At 31.9% G+C, this 6123-nt stretch overlaps 1 long non-coding RNA gene across 1 annotated transcript; it reads left to right on the top strand.

The window, feature by feature from the left end:
* The first annotated feature begins 972 nt into the window (after positions 1-972).
* LOC100644063 lies at positions 973-5681 on the top strand. The gene is made up of 3 exons (XR_001098912.3): positions 973-3213; positions 3428-3490; positions 3749-5681. It is a non-coding gene; the product is annotated as an uncharacterized LOC100644063 (long non-coding RNA).
* Positions 5682-6123: the final 442 nt, after the last annotated feature.

The following is a 6123-nucleotide window of genomic DNA, read 5'->3' as shown; positions in this document are numbered from 1 at the left end:
AAGTTGTCCGCGCCTCGTACACGGAAACAAGAGAAGATCCGGGGGTTGGTATGGGACACGGGAGAAAGGAACGAGCTACCCTCGTGCCATTTGCCACCTTGTTCCTCGTATTTATGCTAGCACAGAGATCCGGCGTGTTTGCACGAGCTTTAAATCCTCTCTCACCCCCGTGTATCCGCATCCTCGCGGAACACTTACACCTTCGACCTACGGCTTTTCACCTACGGAGCCACGGGGATAACGCATACACGCACTGCATGATCGCTGTGATTTACCGACGAGAAGTTCACGCGTAGAGACTCGCTCCAGGCATTGGAAGTTAATTGCGTGGAAATTAATTGAGATCGTCGCGGAAACCGCTAGTCACTAAATTTTGTAGGAGCACGTACTTGCGAGCGATCGAGCCGTGTGATCGGAGCATATGCAGCTACGTCGATAGCAATTACGAGGACATTCGCTTCTTTCTTTTTATCCTTCTTACAGGCTTGTAAACTAGCCGTAATTTACGTAGCGGTACGTGTCTTACAAGACGCGAAGAATTATGACTTTAAACGATCCGTTTCTGATTTCTACGTAGTACTAGGCAACATAAATTGGTAAGTCAACTGACATTATGAAATATGTAATAAGAACATAACATTGATTTAATAAGGACAAAATATTTTCTAGTTTAACATGAAAAGGAAGTTGTTTAAAGTATCGAAGGACGTCAGTAGGTAATTAATTGGATGATTTATCGTTTAACCTTTTATAAAATTAAAATACGTAGATGCAACTTATTTTTATATTACGTTCTAATTTTAACATTATAACAACGAAGGAAACTTTTTGGTTAGGTTTATCCAACCAGAAGGAAAATGTTATATGATACTTGTTAATAAGCATTGTATCATTGCTATATACACATATAAAATTATCAGGTATAAAAGTCATTGTGTATGTGTGTACAATTAATACGAAGATATATTCCAATCATTTTCTCCCTTACCTTTTTACACGTTGAATTTTTTCCAAAAATCCATAAAAGAGGGTTATCAGGCATTGGATATAAATGGTGGTTATAGATCTTGAAGTGTCAGTTTTACATTGTACACCACACACTGCTACTACACTACTGCAATAAATTTATGAAATCCGTTATAAAATTCCAACTAATCAAAAATTAATTTATACGCAAATAATAAAAGTACTATCTCCAAAAATTCGAGAACGTACGGATTCAAATATCGATTCTCTGCGCGATGTATCACTCATCGATACGATCACAGCGCCACAAGTGTCAAAACGCAGTATCATCGTTTATTTTGCGCAGGTGCATCGTGTATGTGATTAGTCATTGTACTTTTTGTGAAGCAATTAATAGTATAAGACTAAAATTGGAGAATTCAATAGCGTGAGGTAATAATGCAGTGTGTAAGTGTAAATAGTGCAGAGCTATTAACAACGAAATTATGGAACGGAATCTTAAATATAACAAATTCCTCCAAAAATCTCAACGACGAGACTATTGCATTGTTCTTTGTAATGATGCAATCATACTAAATAATGCTATATAAACGTACATTTGAGTGGCTGCATCTGTTAATTCAAATATTTAAAGCCACTTCATTAAGAAAACCATATACATTATTCTGTACTTATTAGTGTTAAAGTAACTGAGATATTTGCATAAAATTATTCTATTAGTGACATAAATTACGAAATCTTGTGACAAGAAAAGGAATTACATGTCACAGCTACCCTTCGTTTCATCTGTTCTACAATACATACATATATTCATCTATTATACATATACATATATGTTTAATTCGTACGTTTTGAGATTTAGGGTATGAGTATGAATAATAAATTAATATACCATAGGTCAAGTAAAATATATATCAAAAATATACCTTCATTTCATTCTCAATATTGCTCGTTGAATTTTACTTGGTCAAATGAAATTAATAAATGTACATATATTTCTCTTCTAATATGACCATAATTTCGAACTCACTCATTTACTTTTATCTTTCGTACTGTTCACTGTTTGAAGACATTTCTCTCAAAGTGTTTTGAAGAATTTACCGATTCGTATTCGGATACGCTTGACTTAACGCCGAGTAAAACATTCCCACCACTGTTTCGCATGACGAAACGTAATATGGAGAACCATTCAGTTGTCGGGGAGATGTATCAATTCGCGTCGCAAAACCTATTAACTGCGTAATAATTTGTTCCGTCACTAGTTTGCTGCCTTTATATACTACTATTAGGTTTGTTTAATTATCACACATCCACTTATTCGAGTATTAAAGACTATTATGATAAAATTAAATAACTTTTTCTATTTTTGTTTGTTCTTTCTTTTTGACGTATATTTTACTGTTAATCTTACTGATAGTTTGTATTATTTGCTTTTGAAATAGGTTTTGAGTTTGTTTATCGTTTCGTATTAATTCATAAATGATCAAGAATGTTTCATTTATCATTTTATTGTTTATTATTTTATTGTTTAATCATTTTATTGCTTCAATTCATTATTCTGAAATAGATCTTTGAATAGTCATAGTAGGTTATGAATAATATCTTGCTGTACTTCCCGCGCGAATTCTCTATAGTAGCGTCATCTCCTGATTTTTTTCAATAACTTTTATTATTTCTATAATGCGACGCCATTACAAACATGTTTAACTTTTGACGCGTTATATTATCGTGCTCTTCAAGTAAGTTTAACCGAGCAACTTTTATTTGTTGCAAAAGTTTTGTTAAAAAATTAGTTACATTGTATTTACAATATTTTTAAATATTTGAGATATTTTCTAATATTCATATCTATTTTAAGGACATATTCCATTTGTCCCAGACATATTCCATTTTCGTAATATTGGTTATGGTACTTTGAAATAATATATGTAAATAACAATCATTTCTCTTTACAAAAGCTAATATGAATATAGTAAAATATGAAAATAAAATATAGTACTCTTTTTTCTACTAATACAGCGTTTTTTTAGTAAATGTTTGTTATCGTGACCGCGCGCAATGCGGTCTGTATAATCTAATTATAATAATCATATGCGAAATTAGAGTCAGTGTTTGTTCGCCGATTATTACATAAACGAGCATGTAGTTTTTTATTTTTCGTTTTTTGTATATACATTTTTTAAATTTACATTTTCGGCATTAGAGTCAGTGCTTAACAGGATACAGCCTCTCCACAACCTTAACAATGTAAGTACTTTTTATATTGTAGCCCAATTTACTTTATTGTTATTATTAGAGTTTCTATTGAACTAAAATCTCAAAGATTAATATTGAATTATGAGATGAATGCAAACGTACTTCATGGAATCATTAGTTCCATTTTTCATTATCTTAAACTTTTCAAATAAACAACACTGTATGTTTTTGAGAATAAATTGTAATATTTTATAATTTGTTAAAGGTTTTCCACTACCTCGGCTTCTCCCTGTTCTCTGGATCTGATGGTGCTTTAAAAGCGAAGAATGTAAATATCTTTACATATTGTATTTCGATTAATTCTATTCTTTATATTTCTTTTTATTTCAAATAACTACTTTAAACTAATAAATAACTTTCAAACTATTATATTAGAGATTATTATTGGGATTTCAATCCTTATTTTCATTATCAAAATTTTATGTTTAATAAAGATCATTCTTTCATTTTTTTTTTTTTTTTTTAATTTCTAAATGCTAAACTCTATCTTTATGAGCAAATTATAATATCATACGTTCTGTTAAAGGAAGTCCGATAACTCTTCCTCGATGACCTCTGTTATGACCGCTTCTGGGCTATTGCAGCATCGATGACGATGACGAATTTCTCCGCATTGTGAGTCGCATATTTTTTTATCCCTTCATTCACTCAATCATGTCATAGAACGAAAGGTCCGAATCAACATGGATAACTGATTGTATTACGTAGAACTTTTAGCAAGCATAATAATCGGGGGTATCTTTTATATCTATGAGTAGTAATATTTCCTTACTCTGTGTTTTATTTATTAGCTCAAGTAGGTCTTTTTGCACAACGAGATTTTTTATATTCGTAAAATAACATTGATGATTAAAATTTTATATCGGCAATATCAATATAATGTTCAATTAGCGTGAATGATATAGTATCGGTAATTTACTTGTATATCTGTAGTTGAAAATATATCAAACAAAGTTATACTTTTTAAATTCAAGTGTATCCGAAATAGATATTTGCAGAAATCAAATATTTATAGAAATATGAATTAAGCATCTAATAGTTGAGAATACTTGAGCAATAAAAATTACAATGATCACACAATAATAAAAGCAATATAATTATTAATAATTGTTATTTCCATTTTGTATTTCATAGTAATAGTTTGCACAATTTAATTGTTTGATTTTCGTATTATGAATCTAAGTACAATTCAAGATACGATTCTACTAAAGTTCATGCTGCTACTAATTCTTTTTGTACAAGAAATATTAAAGTTTGGATAATATTAAGTTTTATATGCAATATATCAACAAATTTTGAACACTGCTTTTATATTTTCGAAAATTAGATTTGAAAACACATTCAGCTGAGATAATTTGCGGTAGACATTTCATGTATACCGCGTCTGTAACGTAAATATAACTAAAGCATGGTTAAAAATAATCGATCGTATAGTTATGTAAATGTCAATAGAAAAATTCATCGATATCTACAAATAGTATTTTTACAGTGATCAATGGTAGCTTTCGAGCTAACACTAAACATAGATTGATAGGTCTGAAAAGCAGCAAAACATCTAATAGTCTGTACATATGAAAATAAAAACACACGAAATTTCGGTAAATAAAAAATATATTCGTTGTTTTTAGGAATAATTAGAAATTAAAATCTGTTAAAATCTTAGCCCCTTGTATTATCGCAAGAACGAAGTAAAAACTACAAAGATATAAGATTATTCATTTGATCGAATTTTACCTTCGTTTCGGATAAAACATGCCTGAGACATTCTAAAAGCTTTTATTTTTATTTTAATTATCTAATTTATCGAAAACGGCGCTAATCTTCCACTACTAATACATTTGTCGAATTACTTCTACTATACTAGTACTAATAATGTAATTAATATAGTAATAATAAATGATACTAAACATATAGATAAAATATTAATCGCCGAAATGATAGTACGTAGTCTTTTATCGCATCAAGGGTAGGAAAGATAATTCGAATCGCCTCTCTGATTGTAGCACTCGTTGAAACACGAATTGCGACTACCACCTCCTTCACTTGCAACCACTTTAAACCTCGTTCTGCGATCGCTTGTTCTATGGAAAAGGGAAAGAAATTTCTTTCACGAAACTCTCGTTAGTTCGTGACAAGCACCGAGTAGGCGATGCGATATACTCTTAGTATTTGACTCAGCTTTTCCCTATATCCAAGTCATCCTACATATTCGGCTTTTCCACGAAATATCGAAACACGATCGCTGTCACATACAGAAATACCTGCTTCTGGAAATTTCCTTGATAAAGTTGACAAATTTAAGATCTTTCCTTCATTCCGAAAAAATAGCTGTTCTACTTCTGCTTCTATAGAGCACAAAATTCTAACTGGGTTCATGTATTGCGAATAGATCAAGAAGTTTGACATAAGACTAATCTTATTCATATCGAAAGCATAACGTCGGCGTTAAGTTTTTATTTTAGGGAACATTAATGGTATTTTTCTGCCGTTACATTTTAAAATAACCAAAGCTTTTGCATCGACAGTAATAATAATAGCAAGGGACGCGATAATAGTAATAGTAGTGGCAATAGCACTCGACACGTTTTCGATCGTAAGAAACGACCGAAACTAGGATCGGAAGACAACCGAGAAACAGGTAGACAAACAAAGAGGTCGTTTGCTTGAAACTGGACAAAAGTTGGCGCGGCACCTGTAAAAGCGCACACTGGGGACAGTCAGTAAAAAGGAGATCGAAGTTCTTCTTCAACGAACCACCATCTTTAATAATTTCACACTTGAGAAAAATGAACAGTCTATTCATAATCCTTTCCCTTGACGGGGTTCCGTCCTCCCACCGAAAACCCGCCAAAAGCGATCTACGGATCTCCCACCCTCTCTGAATTCTCTCTTTCTGCGTCT

The sequence above is a fragment of the Bombus terrestris genome, chromosome 8, assembly GCF_910591885.1.
Source record: "Bombus terrestris chromosome 8, iyBomTerr1.2, whole genome shotgun sequence".
NCBI classification, from domain to species: Eukaryota; Metazoa; Arthropoda; class Insecta; order Hymenoptera; family Apidae; genus Bombus; species Bombus terrestris.
The sequence above is the reverse complement of the archived record's forward strand: the minus strand, read 5'-3'. Positions and strand labels throughout refer to the sequence as shown.